This window comes from Hakea prostrata, chromosome 2 (assembly GCF_041222555.1).
Source record: "Hakea prostrata isolate BN-2017 chromosome 2, UWA_Hpros_2, whole genome shotgun sequence".
NCBI lineage: Eukaryota > Viridiplantae > Streptophyta > Magnoliopsida > Proteales > Proteaceae > Hakea > Hakea prostrata.
The window spans coordinates 24942020-24969765 of record NC_142601.1 but is presented as its reverse complement, the minus strand read 5'-3'; positions in this window follow the sequence as shown (position 1 = coordinate 24969765).

Sequence of the window (27746 nt, the reverse complement as noted above, 5' to 3'; positions counted from 1 at the left end):
TCGACAATATTTTTCCCGTATCATGAGCCCCCCAGGCAAAGCGTTCGGGAACGCCGAGAGCTTGGTTTGATTTAAACCGAACATGAATACTGGACAAGGAATCCGAATGACTGCTTGTTCTCTTGGACGTCAAGTCGCATTTATTGTTGCTGCATCATTGTTTTCCTCGAGTTACTCAAACTTCTTTGGCTTTCACGCGGGAGTCGCCACGTGTCTGTCACAGCCGAAACCATCGTTGCTTTTAACTCAAAACGATGGTTCCTCAAAACATCAACTCTGATATGATTCATTTATGCTTTTTTGAAACGTCTCCCAACCGCGATCGTTGATCCGGACTGATCCTGATCATACATGTACTTGTAGACTTGCTTATTTAAAAGCCATTCGCTACTTTTTTCAAATTTCATTCTCATCTGCGACTTGAAAACTCATCATCGTCTTCTATGCGCCCTAATTGCCTTCCCGCTTTCAAGCGCTTTACTCTAGTGAACAAGTAAGTTCAGTAACTTTCTTGCCTTCTTTACTTACTTTAGTTACTCCTTTCACTTTCGCATTCGTTTTCTTTTTTATTTAAAAACCACAACCAGACTTTTCTTGCAATGGGAAGAGGTAAAACCTCTGACGAGGGTTCCTCTGAGCGTAATGCCAGTCAGGGCGATTCTGGTGACGAGGCCACTATCTCTGTCTCCATTGAACAATCAGGTAATGAAGAGCAAACATTAACTAAGGTTTGGCGTGAGTTTGAAGAAGTGAGCCAAAAGAAAGAGATTGAGGTTCCAACCCTGCCTCCCTATTCCAAACCATCCATGTCACATCCTCCCAGCCGGTACCCTATCTGGCATACCCGAGAGTGTGATCCACAGCCCGAAGATCAGGTATCGAGTAATCAACCTCCCACATAAACAATAACATAATCATGAACAATCATAATAAAAGTGCGGAAGATAAACCATAGATCCAATAAGGAAAGAATGAATCATAAATAAATCAGAATACTAGATATAATCAGAGTGTCAAAACAGATAAGTAAAGTGAGGCAAAAATCCCACTCTACAACCAGCGGAAAAGTAGCTCTAAACGAGAATAAACTAGACAAAATCTAATCCCAGTAGCAAGTACAATGGGTAACTAAATTGTTCTCCACTTTATAGACAACATCCTTATAAGTATAAATCTCATAAATGGCACAAGGACGCTTCCACTCAATGGTCGGACTAAGCATCGTACGAAGCATAACCACTCGCGGGATCTTCAGTGTAATTGTTGTAACCGCAATCACCTTCCTGGAGATATGCCTCTTCGCCTTGCGCTTCTTCATAGGGACCGTCATAATACTCAGTACCTGCAGAATAGTCTAACAAACATTGTACAATAAAGGAATGAGTTTCAAAGAAACTCAGTAAGGCAGTTAAATCCATAATAACATAAATGGCAGGATTTCAGAACAAACATAAATGCAATATGATATGAGACAAGCAATGAATGAATGAATCTAACTCTATGTATGCTGGTCTCTATTGGCACACATGCTTTAAGTCATAGCACCGTACTTCTTTAGGAAGGTCTCAATCACTCATCATCAGTTGGTAATGGGTCCGGCATCCCTCGGGACATTCCATGGCTGGGGGTTAAGTCACCACTCTCTCACATCACCATTGGTCTAAGTACCGGCGCATGTCAAGGTAAAACCTAGCCAAATGCAAGTCTTCTACTTAGTTACATCAAGTCAGATCCAGATACGTCCATTCCTCGTCCCTGACGATCCTTTCCGGTATCCTTCACACTAGAGTCCTCATAGTCCCTGACTACGGACTCATCAACCCTATTGATCATCCACATATGGTAAACGGGAAGCTCTCACGTCCTCTCACGGGTTGGTTACCGGTCTTAAGCGCCCGTGAGCCCAAGTCTAACCATATGCAACCCTACCAATAAATGGGCCCCACAATGTGATTCCTGTCCTCTCACGGGTTGGTTACCGGTCTTGAGCGCCCATGAATCCCCATTGCTACCACGGGTCGTTCGGTCTCAATACCCCTCCGATTAGGGTCTGACATAACAAGACATCCTAGCCAAACACTACTAGACAATCCTAGATATGTCATCCAACAGTTTAGGAAGGTGTTCAGAGGGCATCTCCGGAAACATCCCATAATATTCCCGAGTAGTCCAAGGACAGAAGTGTCAAAAGGACACCTCTCCTTTCCAAACCATACTTAAGCATACACATGCATCAATTCATATCACCACATATATGGTAACTTCATATATGGAAAGAAATCAATAATTACAATCACTTTGTATATAATTGGTAAGTAAATCATACATGAATCAATTTAAGCAATGCTACTGTAATCAAGGTTATGCAACAGTAGTATATCATTGTAAGAATCTAATTAAGGAAAACATATCAATGATATTCAAATATAGAAACTAGATTCATGCTATCTATGTAATTAAGGAAATAACCATCCTTACCTTTTATAACTCGCAAAGGAATCCTAAGAAATCAAGTAAGATCTTGGCAAACTTGAGAAGAAGGTCCTAAACAAGTGTATACAACATATTAGGAAAGATCCCTAACAGAAAAGATACCAAAACATCCAACACGGACCAATTCTGGAGTTGCTTTGTACTCATTGGTCGAGTGGATTGGTCGATGCCTGGTCCAATCGACCAATCAATCGACCAATGCAGACGATAGAGCCTAAAAAAAACAGAGTTTTAAGATATGAAATCCGAATTTGGTGGTTCAAAAGGGTACTAATCAAGGGGTAAACTACATCAGTAGTATTCTAACATATAGGGGACCTCAAAACATTAATCCAAACAAGACATCAAGATCCAAATTAGGAAACAAAAAGTTACCATAATTAGATCAACCATGGATCTTGATGAATTCAAAATAAAAATCAAAGACAAGAACAATAGGAGGATGGATCACTGCTTCAGGTAAAGGTATCATGAAAAGCATACTTAGATCTTTAAGGAAATAGGCTTAAAAGCATAAATCTAAATAAGGAAACAAAACCTACCATATATGTAACTATCATGATTCATGAAGAACACATAGTATGGTAGAAGAGAACAACTAGAGATTGATAGATCATGGATCATGAAAAGAAAACACAGCAATTAACTACTAACATGATCAATATAGAAGATCCAAGGAGATCAGAATTCAAATCAGAAGTTTAACAAAGATTAGATCATGGTTTGATCATGATTCCTTCAAAAGCTTGCAATGATCATGGTTAAGATCATTGTTCTAGCCTTTAATCCTTAGGATGATCATGAGAGACAAGTCCAGAGATGTTTGCAACAGAGAATGCAGCATCTCCTCTACTGTCTCAACTCAAAAAGGAAAGAAAATAAGAGATAGAGGAGAAGAAGAGAGTGTAGACATACCTTTTGATGAAAAGGAAGAGTTTTGACGAAGATCCGTCAAGAAAATCACCAAGGATGCAAGAGAGATGACTTGTAGAGGTCTTTGGTTCGTTCCAAAGAGTTTGGAGGCAGCAAATATGAAGTAGACTCGAGATTGGACTTAAATAGAGCAAGAAAAACCTAATTGCCAAAGACAGCACTCATTGGTCGAGTGGATTGGTCGATTGGTCCAGTCGACCAATCAGTCGACCAATGCTGACAGCAATTCCAAAACAGGGAATTGAAGACCCAGATCAAATCCAATCCTAAAGGGGTTTTGCACACATGTCAAGTGACTTACCTAATAGGTAGAAATGCCTTCAAACCAAGATAGAGAGCACTCCAAGTCCATCAACTAATCCGATCTTCATCAAGATTCAGTTTCCATAAATAGAACTTCATCATCAACTCTCATGGATTCAAAGCCAGACACCAAGTCCTCCACTGGGATGGCCCAAACCTGACTTCTTACTTTACTTTGGGTCATCGGACCTACAAATAACAAGGTTTCCGGGTCAAGGTTAGGGCTGGGTTTTACAATCCAAAACTTTGAAAGCGGCCGGCAAGGCTCCTCGGCAATCCAACAGACCTAAAGAAGGCCTAAGTTCTTTTGTTTCTGAATATACTGACGCCGAATTGACTTCGGCAACTGAACACTTCGATTTTCCTCCTGACTATTTCCTTTGAATTCCCAATCCTGATGAGAGGGCCAATTCGAATCCTCTTGATGATTTTTTGTTGTACTTGGACACCCTGGAAAGTGGGGTTCGGTTTCCTTTTTTCAATCTTTTGTTTTCTGCAGTTCTGAACCACTGGGAGATTTGTCCCGGAATGCTCCTCCCCAACAGCTGGCATCATATCATCATCTTTCTTGGTTTATGCTTTGAACTTAGCATTGAACCTTCTCTTGCTCTTTTTGTACATTTTTATGCTTTGTCTCAATCCAACCCTCCAGGTTGGGTTTTCCTATCCAAGCATAACAAGACTAAGCTTGGATGGTCAGGCAGTATCCTAGCCAGGGGTACCTGTCCTTCTAACCACAAAGGGTGGCGCGAACAGTACTTTTTCTGCCGAGCGCCCCAAAAGGATTTAAACTTCCCAATCGGCTGGAACCAGCTTGTATCTTATATCGAGGCTAACCGCGTTCTTCCGTTGAACAACGCCGAACAAGCTGCTACCAAAAAGATCAAGTCAATTCCATGGTCCCAAGAGATTCACGGTTTGGAGATGGAATATACAGCTATCCTTTAATACTGGGGGCTAGTTAAGTGTGAGCTTTCTAATCTTTGTGATTCTTCTGATCATTTTATTACTTCATTGAGTTGTCTAACTCTAGCTTTTTGCAGTGCCTCCAAGGGTTAATCCGTAAGCCATTAGGGCGAATGCAATCAAGGGAGTTGAGGCGACAGAGAAGAGGTCGCCTCGAACGGTAACACAGGCTGAGAAAGTTGCTGCTGAGAAAGCTGCCTCCCCCACCCCGAGGCCCTCCACCAAAAGCATTAGCATACTAAGACCCACGGGTGAGGGCTCGGGGAAAGGAAAAAAGCCTATCGAGGAGGAAGAAGTTGTCCCTCCTCTTATCCGAACCAAGAGGAAGCATAACTCAATTGATGCCACTGTCCCGAAGAAACAACGAAAGATCCAAGGATTGGAGGAGATCTTCGTTCCCCAATGGACTCTAAACGCATCAAGTCGGGTCACACAAGATCCTGAGAAAGCCTCCGAATGGAGTTCGCTTTGCCTGATGCCAGCCGATCATCAGGCCTTCGAGTCCCTAAGTGATGATGCACTTGTCCGCATTTCTACTAGGTAATTGACTTTCCTGGTTGACTAATTTATTGATCATAACGTCCTTCGAAATTCTCTGACAATTTTCTACTTTCTCAAGACCACTGTGGAGAATTTTCACCAACATATCGAAGCCTGAACCGAGTGGGTCGCAGGGGCTCTCGACTTCAATATTATGATGAACATATGAGGTTGGCAGACTCAGAGATTGCCCGATTGAAGAAGGAGGCTGCAGCGCTTGAAGAGGAGAACGCCACAGTCGGTCGTCTTAAGAAGGATATTGACTTGGCCAATAGCCTCATTGGAGCCTTAACCCATGAGCTGAAGAAGCATTAAGGAATATCTACTGAATATGGTAGGAGGGTCGATGTCCTGGCCAAAGAAAAGGAAGATCTTCAGAAGATGGTCATCCCCTCCAAGCCCGAACATCTTTCCCAGGATCTTCGGAAAGCCTATGTTCGTAAGTATTTGAACAGTGTTCCTTTCAGTAACCTGATGCTCCCCTACAACACTCAAGCCTATCGGGAGGGGAAAAATGATGTATGGAAGGCCATTCTCTCGGCTGATCTTTCTTTTGACACTACTTCCTTCCAGGAGGTTTGTCATTCTGAAGTTTTTAAGAAGCTTGAAATGCCTCTTCCCAAGTGGGCTCAGGAAGATTATGATCCTTATCCACCTGATTTGGATCTTGATTTGTATCTCAGTGATTCTCTTCCCCTTCCCAATACTAAAGCGGTCGCCGAGAATCAGAACCTTTGGGAGCAGGCCTCAGCTGCGGATCTTCAACCACTCCAATTCATAAACCAGCACCAGAATGAGAGTTTTCTTTTTTTGTAAGGGTTGGCCTCCTATGGCCACTTCATGAGTTAATGGATAGACCTTGATTCCTTGTCTTAAGAATTTTGTACTTATAGCCATAGTTGATTTGTGGGATTTCCTTTTCGAGAATATCCAGGAATTGATAGCTTGACTCCGTTAGGTATAGCCTATGCTTCCTTCAGAGCCTTGTCGAATTTTGACAAAGACCAGCATTCGGGACCAGCCTAGGCTTTGTCCTTTGGAAGTCTCACTCGATGCGAACTGATGCTTTGTCCTTCGGAAGTTTCACTCGGTGCAAAACCCATGCTTCGTCCTCAGGAAGTTTCACTCGGTGCAGAACCGATGCTTCGTCCTTCGGAAGTCTCACTCAGTGCAAAACCGATGCTTCATCTTTGGGAAGTCTCATTCCGTGCAAAACTGATGCTTTGTCCTTCGGAAGTCTCACTCGGTGCAAAACTGATGCTTTGTCCTTCGGAAGTCTCACTCGGTGCAAAACCGTGCTTCGCTCAAGGGTCTTATTCGGTTTTATCCGAAACCTCGCTTAGAAAAACTATAAGTTTCCCTAACCTCATTGATCCTTTACATCGTTTGATTTTTGCAACTATTGTGTTTGGCACAATCCTTCAAGAGAAAACCAAACATTTTCTCGTATTTATTTTTGGGTTAACCTTCCCAAGAAATTATAACGTTCCGTTGCATTTAATGCACTTGGGCGATGGTTCGTTTCTATAGCTGCGCTCCTTCGTAAATGGTGTTTAACTTTCCACGTGGAAGCTTGCAACGGCCCTAACTCATTTATGTCAAATCCGAAGGGTCATTGATCTTTAGCCGTTGATCTTGGATCCAACGATCGGTACTCAAATCGTCACTCTTCCTTGGCCCTTGATTTGTTCGAGTCATACCTCTTCACATCACTTCCTAAGGTTATTTAAACCCCTTTGACATACTTCGAACCTTATTTTCGTCCTTTGTGAATGTAGCAGCGCCTGAAGTTTGAAAGTTCCTTGCCACTCTCTTTGCTTTTGTATTTCTTGTCTGAAGATTTGTAGCAGAACTCTGAACAAGTAAGTTTCTCCTTCTTCTCGTTCTTTTGTTTTGATAATCTGGTTTCTTCTCTCTAAGAAACTCCGAAGCAGATTACTTGGGGCAGCCAGCTCTAGAATCACCGTCTTGGCATCGGAGTCCCTTTCTCTGATGTCAAAGAGTATTTTTGAGAGTTTTTTGGGGAAGACTAACCTCTCATTTTGATTTCCTTTTTGACTGACTTGTAGACTCTTAGGGTTTTTTATCCTACATTTTGAAAAGAGTGTTTGTTCTTTCTTTTCAGTGCCTCCAAGGTTTAACCCGAATGCCGTTCGAGCAAAGGCTGCCAAGAAGACTACTTTAGCGGAGAAAAAGGTTGTTTGGATTGAAGAGGTGAACGTGGTTCCCTCTTCCAATGTTCAGATCCCGAACGCACTAGTTGCCGCCTCGTTGGCATCTTCCTAAGAGATAAAGATCGTTCGGTCTAAAGAGGAAAGCATGGTTCCCTCTCCCATCGTTCAGATACCGGAAGCACCAGCTGTTGCCTCGTTGGCATCTTCCTCCAAGTCTCCTTTGGCCATGGAGGTCCCTACCCCGATGATGGAGGATTGGGTAGCTTACCAGGAAGTCGAGGGTGTTGCTTCTAAGAAAAAAACGCCCTCGTTTTGACGATGAAGTGTACAGGCCCTCTTAGATGTTGAAAAGGCCTGACTTTGTGACGGGAGACTTTGAAAAGGCGTTGGAGTGGTGCACCTTCGCCTAGATGCCCGCTGAGAGTAGAGCCTTCAATGTTGTTCCCGACGAAGCCTTCGTGAACTCATTAGTAATGTGAGTCTTGTCTTTTCGTCTTCTTTCTTCCTGGAACGTCTTTGAGTTCTGAAATAATTCTCGTAATGTTGCAAGAGTACTACTGATAACTTCCACAAACAAGTTGAGTCAGCTTTTCGGATCGGGCGATTGCATTCCGATCTTTCCAAGCTTCGGGAAGAAGCCAAAGCCAAAGACGCTGAGATTGAACGCCTTCAAGACAAGCTCTGAGACTTGGCCAGAGTGAAGAACACTGAGATCGGGCAACTTTCCTCGGCTTTGGACATTGCTAAGGGGAGCATCTGTAGCCTAGAGCGAGAAGTTGAGAGGCTCTCGAGAGAGCTTAAGGAATTTGGAGCGAAGAACCTTGAACTCCAAAGGCAGGCAGCTCCTTCTAAACCCGAACATATTCCAGTCGAAGTCCAAAGGGCTTGCATCTTCAAATATTTGCATAGTAAGCCTTTTGATGATATGTTGGATATCTATCATTTGCAGGCTTACCGAGAGGGCCAGAATGAAGTTTGGAAGTCAATCCTGAAGAGGAATCCAAACTTTGATACGGCTCCTCACCAGATGCACTGCCATCCTGAAGAATTTGAAGAGTTGCACCTCCCTCTTACAAACTGGGTTGAAGACTTGGTGGACCTGCCTACTCTGGATCTGGATATAATGCTATATCTTGATGACTCTCCTCCTTTATCCCCCTTTAGAGATGTGCTCTATGAAGAGCCTGCCCTGAATGTCAACCTGGCTATGGATCAAGCTTCTGCATCGGTCAAAAAGGGCAAAGAGGACGAAGCCTAGAGTTCGTCATTCCTCCCGTTCTTCGTTCTTCTTGCTTTTACTTGAGGGAAGCTTACAGAACTCTTCGCAATCTTCCCCAAAAAAGCTAGACGGAGGGTATGGAATTGCAGAGTCTTTCCCGACCTTTTGTAGGTGGGAGCTTACGAAACTCTTTGCAATTGCCGAGGACGAGGGATCTTGCTTTGGTTTTTCTTCTCGACTCTCCTTTGACAAAAGGAAGTTGCTTCGGTTTTTCTTCCTGACTCTCCTTCGACAAAAGAAAGCTGCTTCGGTTTTTCTTCCTGACTCTCCTTCGACAAAAGAAAGTTGCTTTGGTTTTTCTTCCTGACTCTCCTTTGACAAAAGAAAGCTTACGGAACTCTTCACAATCACTGATGATGATACTCAGAATTTACCGTTTTTTACCGAATGAAGAAACTAGCCTTGACATCTATTGTCTCACATGTATATTTTCTAAGGAAAGCTTTTTGATACTGTAAAGGTTGGCCCCTTTTGGTCACTAAAGAAATAAAGAATTAACTTTATCCTTCCATTTTCTCGGTGCTTGGAGATCTTGTTCGAGTTTCTCATCGGAGCCTTCTTTTGTAAAATTCCTTAGAATTTTTCCTTGGAGTTGGTCGGAACCGTCGTTGTAAAAAATTTTATTCGGTCGTAACCGAAGCCTCTACTTAGGGATTCCTAAGAATTCCTCTAAGCTTTCGAAGGTCCCACTCGGGTTTTAATCTGATGCATTTACTTAGAGATTTCAGAGAATTCTTCTAAGCTTTCGAAGGTCCCACTCGGTTTTAAGCCGATGCCTTTACTTAGAGATTCCTGAAAATTCTTCTAAGCTTTCTGAGGTCTTATTCGGGCAATGGCCTGTAATTAGCATACTTAAGAATTTCCTTGAAAATTCTTTAAGCTCTCGAAGATCTCACTCAGGTTTTAAACCGAAGTCTTTTACCTTTATAAATTCGATAGAATTTTTATAGGCATTTGAAGGTCTCACTCAGGTTTTAAACCAAAGCCTTTACTTAAAGATTCCGGAGAGTTCTTCTAAGCGTTCGAAGGTCTCACTCAGGTTTTAAACTGAAACCTTTTGATTTAACACCATCATCATTCAAAAGTCTCACTCGGGTTTTAAACCGAAGCCTTTTGATTCAACGTTCAATTACTGATATGTAGCCCTCAATCAAAACATTTGTTATTGAAATTGGAAATTGCATTGATTAAGTAGAAGACTCTACATCAGAAAGGAAAATGTTAAATCCCTACGGATAGTACTTCTTCAATTGCCTTGCGTTCCACGACCGATCTAGTTCATGCTCTATGGCTATTTTCTTTAACTTGTATGCTCCCAAACCGACTAGCTTGACTATCATATACGGTCCTTCCCATGAAGGATCTAACTTCTTTTGGTGGCGTGGATCTGAAGCCAAAGTGTTCCTTAGAACCAGATCTCTCGATCGATATTGGCGATGCTTTACTTGAGAGTTATAATGCAATGCTATCCTCCATTGATATTGTTGAGTTCGGGCAATTGCTCTTGTCCGAACTTCGTCTAACAAATTAAGGTTGTCTAGCAGTCCCTATTCATTTGCATTTTCCTCGAACTCTCTTTCTTGTAGTGTTCCTGCCATTATTTCCACGAGTGCTAATGCTTCAAACCCATACGCAATTTGAAGGGAGTTTCTCCGGTGGGAGTTCGAACCATGGTTCGGTATGCCCAAAGAATGTTTTGCAATTTTTTGACCCACAAAGCTTTGTCAAACTCGAGTCTTTTCTTTATTTCATCCAGCAGCGTTCAGTTTATGACTTCTACCTAGCCATTGCTCTGTGGATACACTACTGTTGACATTCGATGTTCGATCTGATAAGTGTTGCAGAATTGTTCGAACTGTGGATTGTCGAATTGTGTACTGTGATCGGTAACAATGACTTTTGGGATCCCGAACCTATAAATTATAGATTATAGCACGAACCTCTCCACCTTCTTCTCAGTGATTGCCGCCAGAGGGTGTGCCTCTACCCACTTTGTGAAATAGTCGATTGCCACAATAAGATATTCTCGTCCGCCAGATGCCTTGGTGAATTTACCCACAATATCAATTCCCCACATCGCAAATGGTATAGGATCAGGAATTGACGTTAGGGTTTCTGCGGGCCTTTTTGATACTGTTGCATGGATTTGACAATTGCTGCAGCGGCGAACATAATCCAAGCCTGAGGATTTTGTGAGCCAGGGCTCGACCGCCCATGTGCGCTCCACAAATCCCCTCATGAACCTCCGCCAAAGCGATTCTTGATCCTTCCGTCCCCAGACATCTGAGTAGCTCTCCAGCATAAGACCTTCGGAATAACCTTCCGTTTTGTATAGTGAATCTTGATGCTCGTACCCGAACCATCCTGGCCTCTTTTGCGTCTTCAGGCAATTTGTTGTCTTGAAGGTACTCCACAATCGGGTCCATCCAGTAGTGCTCAGTTTTGATGTAGGATACTTCCTTCTCCTGATTGCTCGAGAGTACTAGTTCTTCTACATAAACTGAAGGCTCGAGCATCTTTTCCTTGGCGTTAGCTAATCTTGAGAGTTCATCTGCCATGTATTCTCCTTCCTCGGGATCTAGCATACTTTCAGATCTTTGAATTCTTTTTGTAATGTTCGCACAATTTCTTGGTATTTCTGCAATCGAGGTACTTTGACGCCATACTCTCCTTGCACCTAATTCACAATCAGCTGCGAGTCACTGAAGATAGTTACATCAGCTATTGCCAGGGCTTTAGCCAAATGGAGTCCAGCTATCAAAGCCTCATATTCTGCTGTGGTTGTTGCTTGCTTCAAAGGCGAACCTCAAGGCATATCGAATAATAAAACCTGCTGAACTCTTGAGTAAAACTCCCGCTCCAGCCCCCATGTTTACTGCTTGAACCGTCAATGTATACCTCCCACATGGTTAGGATACTCGGTTCAGTTTCTTCTTCCATTGGAGTTGTTGTTTCCACGACAAAATTCGCCAGTGCCTGAGCCTTGATCGCCGTATGGGACTTGAAATTTACTTGGAATTCGCCAAGCTCAACCGACCATGCCACCATTCTTCCTGACAAATCAGGCTTATGAAGAACTTTTTTTCAAAGGAAAAGTAGTTAATACCTCTATTCGATGTGCTTGGAAGTATGGCCTTAGTTTCCTGGCGGCCATCATGAGGACCAAAGCCTACTTCTCGATTTGGGAGTACTGCGTTTCTGCATCGAGAAGCACATGGCTAACATAATAGATTGGCCATTGCTTTCTTTCCTTCTCCCGAACGAGAACTACACTCAAGGCCGAGGGTGATGTGGCCAAATAGACTTGCAAAGTTTCTCCTTTCTCCGGTCGGGATAAGTGGCTTACCGAGATTATCTTTCAAGTTCTCGAACGCCTTTTGGCACTTGTCAGTCCATCGGGCCTCTTTACTTCCCCTCAAGTCCTTCAAAGCTTTGAAGAAAGGAAGACATTTCTCTCCCGAATGTGAGATAAAGCGGTTTAATGCAGCTACTCTCCCTTTTAAGCATTGCACATCCCGAACGGTCTTTGGAGGTTCCATGTTAATCAAAGCTTGTATTTTGGCTGGGTTAGCCTCTATACCCCTTTGAGATACCATGAAACCCAAGAACTTTCCCGAGGATACACCAAACGCACACTTCTTCGGGTTCAACTTCATTTGGTATTTTCATAGCACCGAAAATACCTCTGCTAGATCAGCAATATGCCCCGAACGCGCCATGCTCTTGACTAACATATCATCTACGTAAGCCTCCATATTCTTCCCGATCAGATCCTTGAAAATCTTGTTCACTACCCTCTGATAAGTTGCTGTTGCATTCTTCAAGCCGAACGGTATGACTTTGTAATACAAACTTTCATGATTGGTCATGAAAGTAGTGAACTTTTCATCTTCCTGATTCATGAGATTCTGGTTACACCTCGAATAAGCATCCATGAAACTCAGAGTTTCATATCCTGTTGTGGCATCTATCAAAAGATCTATCTGAGGCAATGGATAGCAGTCTTTTGGACAAGATTTGTTGAGGTCCGTGTAATCAGTACATATCCTCCATTTTCCATTGGCCTTCTTGACCATTACCACATTGACCAACCAGGTCGAGCATTTAATAGGCTCAATGAACCCTGAATTCTTTAATTTATCAACTTCGCTTCTAATAGCCTCGTGCTTTTCTATTGAAAAGTTTATTCTCCTCTAGATCACTAGTTTGGCCTTCGGATCTATCCAAAGCTTGTGCTCTACTACTTGTCGATCTATTCCAGGCATGTCTTCAGCAGACTATGCGAATACATCTTTGTTTTCCTGAAGGAAAATCTATAATTCTAACTTGAACTCCTCTAGTTGTTCGGATCCAATATGAGTCATTCTTTTTTCATCATTGGGATCTAGCTAGATTCGTTCCAACTTCTCTACTGGCTCAAGTCTTTGCATCTCTTCCTCATCCCGATCGTCACGTATCTCAATCGGTAATGTTGTGGCCTTCTTCAGGCCATCCTTGTCCTTCAGATACGCCACATAACACTGTTGGGAGATTCATTGATCAGAAGATACCTGACCAATTCCCTTATCAGTTGGGAATTTAATCTTCATATGCTTCGTTGAGACTACCGCACCTAGCTTTGTTAAGGACAGCCTACTGAGGATAACATTATAAGCCGGAAGCTCCCGAACCACTAGAAAATTCACCCCACTGGTAGTTTCCTTGGGGAAATTTCCAACCGAAAGGTCCAGTTGAACTGATCCTTCAGCTATGGCTGACGACCCAGCAAATCCATATAAGTGCGTGGATGATGGCTCCATCAAGTCCTCCTTGATCTTTAATTTCTGATAAGCTTCGTAGGACAAAAGATCTGCGGAAGATCCGGTATCGACCAATACTCTATGCACCTCGCGTCGTCCAATCTCCACCTTGATTACTGTGACATCTTCATGAGGTGTACAAATGCCTCTTTCGTCCTCATCATCGAAGGTGATCGAACTTTCACCATTCGATCTCTTCCGTTTCTGCGCCTCTTCAGTTCCAACGAACTTAGACTTGACCTTCAACTTTCGGAGGGACTCTGGTTCGGGTCCCCCAAATATAGTTAGAATAGGAGACCGGTTAACATCAACCACCTCCTTTCCCTTCTTTGATTTGGGAACCTCAACCTGTCGTTCTCAACTTCCCGAACGGTCCCTCTTCTCAATAGCAACTCTTGGCTAATGAAACTGGAGAGATGACCCTGAGAGATCAATCTTTCAAAGTCGGTCTTCAGGTGTCTACAATCATTGGGGTAATGCCCGTAATCTTTGTGAAAATGGCAATACTTCTCCATGTTACGCTCTCCAGGTTTGGATGTCCTTCGATGGCCATTTCAAAATATCTTGCCTTTTGATGATGTTCAGAATCTCCAATCGAGGAGTATTCAATGGTGTATACTCGCTTTGATTAGGAGAACACTGCCTCCACGCCAAACGTGGCTTTCTTGCTCGATCATGATTGGGCTGCCTAGGCTTCTGCCTTTTTTCAGGAGCCTTCTGTTCTTTGGTGGAGGCCTTTGTTTCTCCCTGACACGCATCTAAAATCTCGGTCACCTCCGCCTGCTTTTGACACCATTGCACCAGTTCGGCATAGGTGGTTGGCATGTCTTGAAGTAATAACTCCAAGAGTCTCCGGTTTGTGAGTCCAGGTGAACGAGCAGTTTTAGCTACCTGTTCATCCAGATTCTCAAATCTCCATAGTAACCTTGTTGAATCTTTTCAAGTACTCTTGAATTGACTCATTCTTCCCTTGCTTTATGGTGAACAAAGTCTCCTCTGTCTTTTTGATCTAGATTCTGCTCTGGAACTAATAGATAAACTTTCGCGCCAATTCCTTGAAATTGACAATTCTTCCCGAAGGAAGATTTGAAAACCACTTTTGTGCTGCTCCGGTCAAAGATGAACCGAACACCTTGCAAAGGATTTCATCAAAATTATCAGCCATGGCCATAATTTGCTGATAATAACTGATATGGGCGATGGGATCTCCCAAACCATCGAACGAAGAGAAAGTTGGGAGCCGGAAATTGTGAGGAAACACAAATCTAGCTATTGCCTCAATGAAAGGGGTCTTTCTGATGACCGAATAGATGTCATCGGCCACCCTCCCTTAGGAAAGTAGTCCCAACCTTTGATTGATATCGGCAAGCTCCTGACCGATGTGGACCGAACGTCCTCCACCGGTTCGATAGCTTTCTCGACCGAACGTTTTGAGGTCGGCGAGTGAGTGCGTACTCTTCTGCCAATCTTGTCACAGACAGGGTTTGGCTTGATTGTGGCCGTTCATGCCGACCGTTCCTTCTGGTTAGTTCCCCACTTCTCCGCTCTCTATCTCGCTCTTGGGAATCCCCTCATAGGTTTGGGCCATAATTTTGGGCTCCTGCCGATTGCCTATCTCCTTGTGGGGAATTGTGAAATTCCCCAGATTTCTACCCCTTTAACCCGTGATTTTAAAATCGAGAACCGGGGCCTTGATTTGGCGACAATTGTGAACTATTCAAATCAAGCCCGAAGGATTGGAAATGGAACAAATGTTGGTGGATGACCCTTGTAATGACTCAAAAACTCTCCTAGAGTTTAAGTGAAGAGAGAAGATCAGTCTCGATAGTGTAAAAAGGGTAATTTTGGAATATTTGTAGATCAGTGATGGAGAATCCAATTGATGCAAATATTATATCAAATCGAAGATCATCGAAATACCTTCCCAACGTGCCAAAAATCATCAAAATCGGAGTTCGTTTGGGGGTCCAACCATGGATAAGAAGTTTGGGCCGATTGGGTGAACCAAACCCCCCACCCTATTTTCTATTTAGGGGCAAAAACGGAATTTCGGATTTTTAAACCCTATTTTATGTTTTAACTCATCCGTAGCTGCATTTTATTTTACAAGAACGACTTTGAGACTGCGGGAAGAGGAGAAACGAAAGAGGGGGCGATTTCCATTCTTCCGGAGGCATCCTGTAATTCGAATCTTCAAGAAAACTTCAAGAAAGGTTAGTTTTCTTTAATCCTTCTCCTACTCACAATTTTGTGAGTATTTTCTCTCCTTCCCTTTTGAGGAATCTTGAAAGGGAAGCATGTTAAGTTGATGGCTTATTTCTCAATTTTCATTTTAATGTCCCTTTCTAGTATATGAGTTATTGGTGCAATCTCATGATAAGGGTTATTCATTTTGACTCTCTAGGTCACCCACAGGTGATTTATGAGAGCCAATTTGGGGCATTTTGATTTAGGTCAAATTGAATCAAATTGCGGACACCTTTGTGATCTCTTTTTTTGCCAATTAATTTTCCCCACAATTTTAGTTCTTTCCGACTTCAATTAAAGACGGAATTATAACTTTTAGCCGATTTAGGTTAAAAGGGTGAGTTAGAACCTAGAGTTCTATTTGGGGTTGTTACGAGAATATTTTTAGATATTTTACTAAACTCAAATTAACTCCTATTTTTATTTTTGTTAATCCTTTTGCATGATTAGGGTAAATTACCCAAAGGTTATTTCCTTGTGGGAAGAGAGTATTGATTTGTGGAAAAAATATCAAAGTAAAAGGTGAGGAATAACCAACCCATTAAATTTAATTGATTGTTGTTATTTTATATCTTTTGTTAAATATGAATTGCCATAATTTATGTTTATCATTATTACTTATGATGTTGCTCATTGCTTTGAAATCTATTAATGTTGTTATGATATGGAATGTGAATGTATGTGAAGGGAGAGAGAAATAGTATTATTTCTTCTACCTTGTATTATCTGCTTGGGTTGTGGGTTCGCCCATTGCCCTAGTTATGTGATTGCTTAGTTGTGGTTGGGGAATGGGGAATGCCCTTTTGGCATTTCTGCCATAGGATACCAGAGGAGGCGGTATGGGACGCATTCCTATGGTGCCCTTGGCGCTTTCCCTAATTACTGGTTGACATATTTAGGGCATGTCTAGAAGTGTTGGGCTAGGTGACCTCTTGAGTACTACTACTCTTCCGGCAGGGGTATTGAAGCCGGTTAACCTGTGATGGTAGTGGATGGGTCCTGTATCGAGCAGGCCCACTATCATCATAGAGAGGTAGGGTTGCATATAACATATAAGGGCTCATGGGCACTCAAGACCGGTGAAACGACCCGTGAGAGGACATGGAGATCATCCTGTCTATTATATGTGGATGACCACTGGGTTAAGGGATGTAATCCAACAGATGCCTCCCGTTGAGGATTACATTCATAGGTGGGAAGGTATTGAACCAACAGAGCACTAGGCGTGAGGGGAGATATTCGGACCATTGTAGTACGAGATTGTATGACCCTGCACTAGGCTTAGGTTTTTCCCTGACACGCGCCAGATCTTATACCAATGGTGATGTGAGAGACTGGTGACTTAATCCCCAACCATGGCTCGATGAGACTTTACCCAACAGCCGCGGAGAACCCAACAGACGTGCTTGAGTGCCGTGAGGGAAGAGTGATGAGACTGCCCAAATAAGACTGGTGTATGACTTAATGCGTGTCTACTTTAGAGACTACATTATAGAGTTAGGAACCTCATATCATCACTTTGCATTTGTTTATTTATATTATTAAATACATGTTTGTCTTATGAATGTTGACATGGAAATTGTATGAAGATATGATGTGATTGTGTTACCTCACTGAGTTCTATGAACGCATTCCTTTATTTTGTTGTTTCTTTAGACTGTTCTACAGGTCATGAGGACCCCTTTTTCGTTGAGGATCCCTTATCAGGTGGTCATCAAGACGGTGAAATTGGAGATGAATTGGAGGCACATGACGCTTCCTGTTCCTGCCAAGACCGCTCTTATGGAGAGTCTTTTCCTTAGAATTCTTTAGATTATTTCAGCTGCAACGTTATACATTATTTCTTTTTGTATAACTCTGATGTTTAGTTTTGAAAGGGTTTTGAATATTGTAATCCTTTCTTTTCATTCTTGAGTATTAAATACTTGAACTGATTTATCTCTGGTCCATTTAAATTTACTTTATCATGTATTGTATGGAATTGTCCCTGAACCTAGATCTTGCGGTGTATCACCCCCACGGGTATTCGGGTATGACCAGATCCGGCTGGGTGGGGTGTGACAGGAATGCCCTCGCAGCGGTGGTATGAATGTCTCTACTTTTCCCGCACGCCTTCTGGTCTCCTGATGATTAGGAGCCTGGGGAGCCACCACTTGTTTGACCAGCATACGAAGCGTCTGGTTCATCTCCAAAAATTGGAGTTGCATTTGATCCAATTGTTGTTGGAGATGATTTGGAGGGTTCAAGCGATCGTTACCACCCAATCCTTCATCTTCACGTACTTCACGAGCACGACTTCCTTCAGGGATATCTTCTGGAGTGTTCCCTTCCGGAATTCGAATGCCAAGCTCTCGCTGTGCCAATGTAGCTGCTGTTGCTGACCTTGTAACCATGACTTTCTGAAGCGATTCCCATAGACGGTGCCAATTGATGCTTCCAAAATCTGCTCAGCCCTTAGATCACTAATGAATGACCTGCAAAACAATCGTCAGATGTGGCCCGACCGTGGGGGTCGGGAGTCCACCTCCGAAGGCTAAGTCAGTTGATGAACTGATCACAAAGACTCTAGCTAATTGCAGAGCTAAAGTATGAATACGATTTAGTTACCTTCTTCGTACGTAGGTTATGACTTATATAGAGTGTACCTTCTAATTCTGCCCGTTGAACTAGTTTGAGCCTTCATCTGGTGACCGTCAGATCTTGATGGTTAGACTCATTAGTGGAGTGATGGATAACTTCCCTTGATGACACGATCTTTTGCTACGGGTGTGGCAGTTATCCAAGTTTGCACGATTGTCTGCTTCTGTGAGTCCTGATAACTGTCTCCTGACGGGTTATCCGTCCCAAGAATCTCGTACTTGTACTTGCCAGTTGATCATGTAAGGTTTCTTCCTTAGCACGCTATCTTCAAACCCGGTTTGCATGAACTTAAGCCGGTCGGTTCGTTCCTGACCGGGGTCAAGGGTTGAACCAAGAATGGGCCCGGTTCGACAATATTTTTCCCGTATCACTATCCTAAGTAATATATTTGCTCTTTTATTATCCAAAAAAAAAAAAAAAAAACTATGATTTTCCAACTGTAAAGATATCTTTGATTTCGCCATATAAGGAATTTAATTGATAAATTGAATTTCTACAAAAAAAAATTTTGATACATTTTTTAGTGGATAATTCAAGGGTTGATACTGAAAATTTTTCTCTAAAATACATTAAAAGAAAATTATTAATTTACAAATTGATGATGGGCCATGTTTTGATTGTAAAACCCAATTACAATATAATGCTTTTGATAAGTATAAAATAATTCTCGACCGAGTCGAACCACTGTTTCTTCAATTGTCCCGATCAAGACTAATTCGAGAATTAGACCCAGAGGTATCATAAGTATGAAGGAACTCGACGATTATAGAAGGAGACATGATCCTGTTAAACTCGGGATAATCAATCGTCCCTTTATGAAACAAAAACTACGATCGGATGACCACAAATGGGACTCATGAATCAATCCAACAATGAATAGTAAGAGGTAAATCCTATATGAACCAAAGCACAAATGCAAAGAGGAGGTAACTGAATTGTTTCTCTACATTGAAATTTTCAATTAAGCTCTACAACTCCTTAGAGCTCCTTGGTGGTACTCTTATTGACTTATTCATTAGAAGTGGCTTCTCAACCGCTGAGTCAGCCCATGTCTGACGTTCGTTTTACAGGAATCCGAAGGCCTCTAACGGTAAGACAATTTTTGGATGCATCTGTCGAAGTATCTGAGTCGTACTCAAATATGGTTGAGGTATTTGAGTTATACCCAACGTATGTTCTAATATAGGCCATTGGATTAGTTACGATTCAACGGAGTAATGGGCCTTTATGGGAGAGTCCAACTAACCGTAGAAGCTAGTGGTGGTCTATAAATACTAGCTGGAAGCAACGGTCTGAGTATTCCAATTTAGATACTTAGGGTGTAATGCTTTAAGCAGCCTTGTGCTTAAACCCTAACCCCAACAATCTTAAAACATTATTAGTTTTCCTCAATTTGATTAGACGATTTATCAGACAAGAATCGACGACTTCATTTATGAGAACCAATTACCAAGGCTGCTCCATCCTCCAGCCACTGATGCAATGGACGGTGTTTGTGTTGATGTTGTTAGCTATATTCTCCATGGCCAGCGTTGGTGGTCACATGAAGCTGGGCTTCTGAGATGGTAACGAAGCAGAAGTAGAAGCAATAGTAGCAGGTGCGTATGGTTGACAAGCTACTGCTTGAGTTGCTGGGTGGGCGTCGAGGCTAGCAATCTGTTGGTGGCACACGGTTCCTCCTCAATGCTTGCGTTACACTGAAAATTACATGTTGTGTGGGCAGCACGAGAGGGACCTAAACTTGGTTATGGATCGAATTCAGAAACGAGGTTAAGATCGATAAACCAAGAAACGAGAGGGACCAAAACTTGCAAAATGTGATTTGCCACTCTAGTCCTGTTAAAGGTAATTTGATTACCCCATTGCTGATGCAAGCATGATTTCATTAGTTCCTTTTTGCAAAAGCAGATGGCACGTTCAAAGGAATTCGGATCATCACCCCTGACGGGGAGCACAGAGTGCTCCCCGACGGGTTTACCACCACAAATTCGGTGGGACCCACTGGTAAAAAATAAAAACAATAAAAAAAACCCTCCCATCACCCAACCCCTGGGTCCCCCTGTATTTATGGTGGTAAAGCCGTCGGGGAGCACAAAGTGCTACCCCGACGGGTAGCTGATCCGGACTCCGTTCAGAGTTGAATGAGTGAAATCTCCATAGGTTAAATTTAATAATTATGGGAGTACTCTCTAGACTCCGTGTTGTCCAAAACTCTCTTGATTGCAAATCAGTCAGTCGGTTAAGTTTTGTAAACCAAGAAGACCGATATTGCGATGTTCCACATCGGATCAGAAAGTCAGTTTCAATTGAGATTTTCTAATATTCCGTTTCTTCATGATTTTTATACGCTGCAAAACGAGGAATGCCCAATAAAAAAGAATTCAATTGATAAAATTGAATCAGTCATTGATGGATGATGATCAATTTTTCAGACTAGAGTTAAACGATTGGATGCCTCCTAATGGGAAGAGGACAAGGGATTCTTTCAATTACATAATGAAGGTATGTTTTGAGTTTTCTGTTATTTTTTAATTATCCAATATAATTAATCATGTTTCATAAGAGATAGAATTATTCTTTCTTGTGGGAATCTGCGCATAGATCTTGACCCCCGATGAAAAAAAAAAAATTAAGGCTGTTGTTTTCAAGTACAATATGGTTGGAAAGTCTGTAGTGGTTATCCGTATTGTGGACAATATGACTAACAACTTGAGACCTACTTGTGTAGAAGTAACTGATAAAAAGAAAATTGGTTATGAAACCTAGAATATTTTTTTTAGTGGTTGATTCTTTTGGTCAACCAAAAGCATCTTTTGTTTTATATATATGGCATATTCGATGGGGAACACTCACATAAAAGATCCAAATAAAATACTAAAGCCATGAGATTTGAAATAGGGGAGACCCATCTTGTTTGGGTTGCTATTTATTCTACGTTTCTATTTTTAGTCTACAAAAAGAAAGGATTTGATTAAAGTGAACAAAGTAATGGCTTTATCACTGTCGAAATCTAGAAAGAAATTGCTACTTATTCTCTTTTGTCAAGATTTATTTTTTAACATTTTTTTTTTGAATGAAAAAAAAGAAGAAGAGAGGAAGAGAGAGAACACCTGAATGGAGATATGCGTCCAATTAACCTGACCAAGTTAGAGACCTTCATTGGATCTAAAATCAATGCAAGAAAGAGAAAACAAAATTTGGATGAAATTGTCTAAATTTGTTCTATAGAACTTTAATGTGTTTTTGATTCAGTCTCATGTTTTTTTTATGTTGTTGATTTTTGGTCTTGTAAATAAAAAGGACATGTCTCTAAGTATTTTTTTGTTTCATATCAAATTATTCATATCGGTTTTAAATATTGTGGATTCTGATAGAGTGAATGATATGGACAAAGAGTATATTAATTATAACTTACATGAACAAACTTGAAGGATATGTCATGAAAGGTTTTGAACATAAAGACTATAAATTAAATTAGTCTTTTGATCTTAAATAAGCACCTAAATCATGGCACAAAATTTGACAAAATAAGTAAAGAGCTTTGGTTTTCAAACAAGTAACTCTGATAAATGCCTTTACTATAAGTCTATGTCGATAAGGTCATAATTATTTGTTTATATGTAGACAACATGTTGATTATTGATTCTGATCATTCTGTAGTGAGTGACATCAAAGAAACCTTAGCTAAAGAATTTGACATGATGTATCGTGGTATTGTAGACACCATTCTTGGCATGAAAGTAAGTTTTTCTAGGCAAGGAATTACCCTTAGCCAATTTAGCTATATTGAAAAACTACTTTTAGATGGGGATATAGTGAATGCAAACTAGTAGAGACATCATATGATTATAACAAAAGCTTGTACCGAATGATGGTAAAGCTATGAATTAGTTAGATCATTCTAAACTGATTGGTAGTCTCTTGTATGCAATAAGTTGCATTAAGCCGGACATAGCCTATACAGTAGGCATGCTGAGTTGATTCACTAGTAATCTAATTAAAGAGCATTGGTTCGCCTTTATAAGGCTAATGAGATACCTTAAGGTTACTTTAAATTATGCTCATCCTGGGTATTCCTTTGATTAACTTAAATATTTGTTTTGTGATAATCAAACAACAACAACGATAGCTAATACCTTAATCTTTAATGGTAAGAGGAGACAAATTAGGCTAACGCAGGTTGTACTGAATTATCTAATAAAACAAGAAGTGATTATTGTAGTTGATGTGTGATCAATATAGAACATGATAGATGCCCTTACAAAAGGATTGAAATACAAATCGAACATTCAAAATTGTGGGGAGAGATGGGGTTAAAGACCAAATTGTTATTTTGAATTGTTCAAATTTCATCTAGCCATAGTTAGCACTCTTGACAATTTACATATTTTAGATAATTTGGCAGGATTGTGAAGTATAAGGGTTTGTGAAATCATTTCACATTGATGATATATCAACCTTTTTTATGAAACTTGACTACCTTATTATTCCAAACAAGGAATATGGAAATTGTTGATTTGTTTTGATGATGTAATTATTATCTTTGAATCATTCCACATTTGATGATATGTCTTCCATAGAAAGGTTTATCATTCCAAATTTAATGATATAACCAATAACTATGTTGGACATAATAACTCTAACATTTCAAATATGGAATGGTTTTTTGTAAAATAAACCATTTAGATCTTGTTTTTGTATAGAAACCTGATGAGAATGCAAATGATTTTCAGTCATTATGTGGATTGTACTAAGTTTTTTGATTGAACTAGATACTTATGCAAATAATTGAATTCATATTTTGGTAAATTTTGCAATGGATGACAAAAATGGAGGAGCATATCAAATCCTTTGGTTTGGTGGAAAATTTAACTTGACAAGTAAAATCAATTAAAGCTGTCAGGATGGATCTCGACGTGGATGATTTACTTTATGAGTAAATCGTTCAAGGATGCAAGGAACAATTGTACTGTTCTTTGTGAGAATAAGTAATTCACTTCCAAGAAGAACTTCTAATCAGATTGGGTTTAGATTTGTTCTAAAACTCATGTTTTTATTTCAAAGTATTCTTTTAGATTTTATTGAATACTATTCTCTTTTGAAAAGTTATGAATGATTTTGTATTGAGTTTCAACATTACATTTCTAAGATTAACATTAGAGCCATATTTAGAACATAGGAGGAGATTGTTGAGGTATCTGAGTCATACTAAAATATTGAGTTATTTGAGTTATACCCAACGTATGTTCTAATATAGGCCATTGGACCAGTTACGATCCAATGGAGTAATAGGCCTTTATGGGAGAGTCCAACAAAACATAGAACCTAGTGGTGGTCCATAAATACTAGCTAGAAGCAACGATCTGAGTATTCCAATCTAGATACTTAAGGTGTAATGCTTTAAGCAACCTTGTGCTTAAACCCTAACCCTAACATCAGAAGTGGCTTCTTAACCATTGAGTCGGCCCACGTCTGATGTTCGTTTTATAAGAATTCGAAGGCCTTTTACGGTAAGACAATTTTTGGATGCATTAGCCTCTATTTAAATCTCTGATGACTTTTAAATTTTGTATTTTCAGGGTTTAGGGAAAGAAAAAAAAACCTTTATCTATTCACACAGTGAATGTACGCTGAGTTAGCAGTATGACCACATGCCTATATTCCTTGAATGGAAAAAAACCTTATGTTGTGCACAGTAGTGCACTTGTATGCCAAATAGAAGGCTATGATAAAAGATTTATTAAATTTAAAAAATCCTCAATAGTCTTCTACCTTTCAATCATTTATTTAACATATAAGCATACTGTTGTGCACAACAGAAGATGTTTTCCCTACCTTAAATCACAAATTTTATTAAACATTTCTTGAATAATATTTTCTTAAGAAACAATAGGAGAAAATATCAACGGCTGAAAATACTCGTGAGAAGGGCATGAAATATGCATTGTGAATGGTAATTAATCATTTTTTGCTTTTTTTCTTTGCTGTAATTTTTGTAATTTATTTGAAAAAGTTCAAACAATTTATTTTCTAAAGGTTGGGTCTTTTCCTAAAGACACCTAAATGGCCAATAGGTGTCTTTGCTAATAAACATGCATTAAGGGAAAATGTTTGTTCTTTGGGAGACAACCTTTGGTGGTGTCTCTTACAATCCTATATAAAGGTGGGAAATGTTTGTTATTATTGTGTAAAAAAAACTTGTTTTTGCGAAGCGTTAATTTTTTTTTTTTTTTTTTAAAATTGTGTCATCGATAACGGATTGGTGAATATAACTTTACAGATCCTTTAGTCCATTAGTGCACCGTCTGTGATGGAGGGGTTGACTGATATTGGGGGTGAAAATGCATTCAAGACCCATGTGCACTATTCGACGCGTTTAAATACCTTAAAGAAAGTGCTAGTCACTACTGACACGTTTCAACTCTGGCAGTTTTCAACAAGAAGATCATTCATGCTATTTGAAACAAGATAAATTTTCATATTTATGATTAGGCTTTATTTGTCTTATACGATTGCTTATGTGGAAATGTATTTCCAACATACTTTTAATTTTAATTTTTTTTTTAGTTTGATTGATGACTTTAACTTGAAAAAAAAAACCCTTTTTCTATTCACACAGTGAGTGTTTGTTGAGCTGGCAGTATTACTCACATGCCCATATACATTAAATCACAAATTTTATTAAATACTTCTTGCATAATATTTTCTTGAAAAACAATAAGAGAAAATATCAACGGCTGAAAATATTCGTGAGAAGGGCATGAAGTATGCATTATGAATGGTAATTAATAATTTTTTGCTTTTTTTCTTTTAATTTTAATATCTTTTCAATATTGTTATTTGTTTCCATTTTTTGGTTGCTAATGTGCGGTATCTCTCATGTGGCATTTTTAAGATTTAATTAGTTCAAGTTTTTTTTTACCCTTATAGTTATAGTCATTGAATCTCAAAAATATCACTTATCGTTTTCTAAAAGAGTTACATGTGACTATGAGAGGTATCCACACACATAGAGACTTGGAAAGGGAAAAAAAAAAAAAAAAAAGCTACACACGGAGGCTTGACTTCAGTGCTACGAACGGTCAAGATCAATATTTCGACTGATATTTCAATCTTGATGGTCTATTTCTCCAAAGGGTGAAGACACATTTTTTGGAAAAAGGTGGTCGAGATCGAAATTTCAGTTGAGATCTTGATCTTGACTGTTTGCTACAGGTGTGGCACATTAATTACACAGCATCCAAGCAATTTCCCACACACACTCTCTCATTCTTCTTCCATTCTCTAGTTCTCTTCCTCTACAAAGAAAATATCCCAAATGACCATAGTAGATTCCCATCAAACAATGCCTTCCCAGGCTGAAGACTTTGCACAGGTTCAACTCTTTGGAAATAAATTCTATGCTTATATGAAACAAAAATTTCAAATGATCAATATCCTTTGGTGATATGTTGGACTACTAACTAGTTGAATCTGCTTGGCTCGGACTAGAGTTAACTCAATAAAAACCTTGGAACCCAAATCTACATAAAATTTTCCAAATGTATGCAAAGTTGCCTCTGACTCTTAATTCCTAGAGCTTCCCTCACAAGAGTCTCTGTGAAGTAGCAGCTTTTCTATTTAGCAACCACTATTCTACTCTACATTTTTTTATAATCACCAATCTCTCCTAAAGGTATTATCTTTTCTTATTTAACGCTGCATCATAATATAGCTCAATAAAATTAACTATAAGAGTAAGGGTGTCAATTTGATATTGAAATCGAAAATGCAGTTGATACGGGAAAATTTATACCGAACCAGTTCTACCTTCGGTTCAATCTTTGACCCCCGTCCAAGATGGCTTAACCACGGTCGGGTTCAGACATTTGGTTAAATCATTAAGAAGGAACCTTGCAGTTCCAAGGATGAAGTTGACCCCAAATAATTCGAGATACGTGATTGATTTATAAACAATTACTTCTACTATGAGGTGTGGGCAATCGTGTTAAACATGGAAACTACCAATTATGCGGGGGAAAGATCGTGCCTTGAGAGGAAAATTGCTTTCGCCCCGAAGATAATGCTGAAACCCTACAATTGGACGGCCACCAAGAAGAATCATGAACAAATCCAACAACCTAGAACAAGAGGTAAAACGTATATAAACAAGTAACCTACGCACAAAGGAGGTATTTGAATTGTTTCCCTCATTATTATATTCAATTTCTACTTTGCAACTCGCCAGAGCTTTGTGATCAGTTCCATACTGACTTAGCCTTCGGAGGTGGCCTCCCAACCTCGCGGTCGAGCCACGTCTAACACTGTTTTGCAGGTAATTCCTCAAGGATCTTAAGGTTGAGCAGATTTTGGATGCATCATTTGGCGCCGTATCACATCCCTCCAGCCAGTACCCTATCTGGAATACCCGGAGGTGTGATCCACAGTCTTGAAGATCAAGTTTAGGAACCATCATATCCATGTAGCACAATAATGTAATCAAAAGCAAGAACAAATCGTTGTATTCAAGTATTTTAATAATAACAATCGAGAAAGGATCTCAGAAGGATCACAAAAAAATATCTATCACATCCACCCAGATGGTACCCTACTTGGCATACCCAAGTGTGTGATTCACATCCCCGAAGGTCAAGTATCGGGGAAATCATCCTCCCACATACACAATAACATAATCAAGAACAAGATATAATTAATGTAACATCATATAGATAAAGAGATCAAGATAAGAATGACAATAAAATCAGAGTGCGGAAAGAATGATACCAATATATATAAATCAAAATGTAGAGTGTGTGGAAAATCACTCCACATATCACAACGGAAATGTAGCTTGAAAACTAGAAAGGAAATATTACAACTAATTCCCAAAAGAGAAAAATAAGAAAGAAATATTCAAACTAAACTAAGGTCTCTTCTGACATATAAAGTGTATCTTCATAAACATAAACTAAAGAAACTAAACACGGTTGCTTCCACTCCAAGACAGGGTTAATCCTGGTACACAACATGATCACAAGAGGGATCTTCACCTTAATCTTTGTAACCGCTAGCACCTTAAGAGTAGTATGCATCATCGGCTTGCGCTTCATAGTACTGGTCGTCATACTCATCAAGTACTGTAGAATAATCTAACAAATATATTTGCACAAAACGGAGTGAGTTCAAAAGAACTCAGCAAGACAAGTTATATCCATAGCAACATAAATAACTTGATAGCAAAACACAACAAATGCAATATGATATGAAATAGACAATGCATGTATGAATCTAACTCTATGTATGCTGGTCTCTATTGGTAGACATGCTTTAAGTCATAGCACCATACTCCTCTGGGTCTGGTCTAAATCACTCTCTTTCGGTTGGTAATGGGTC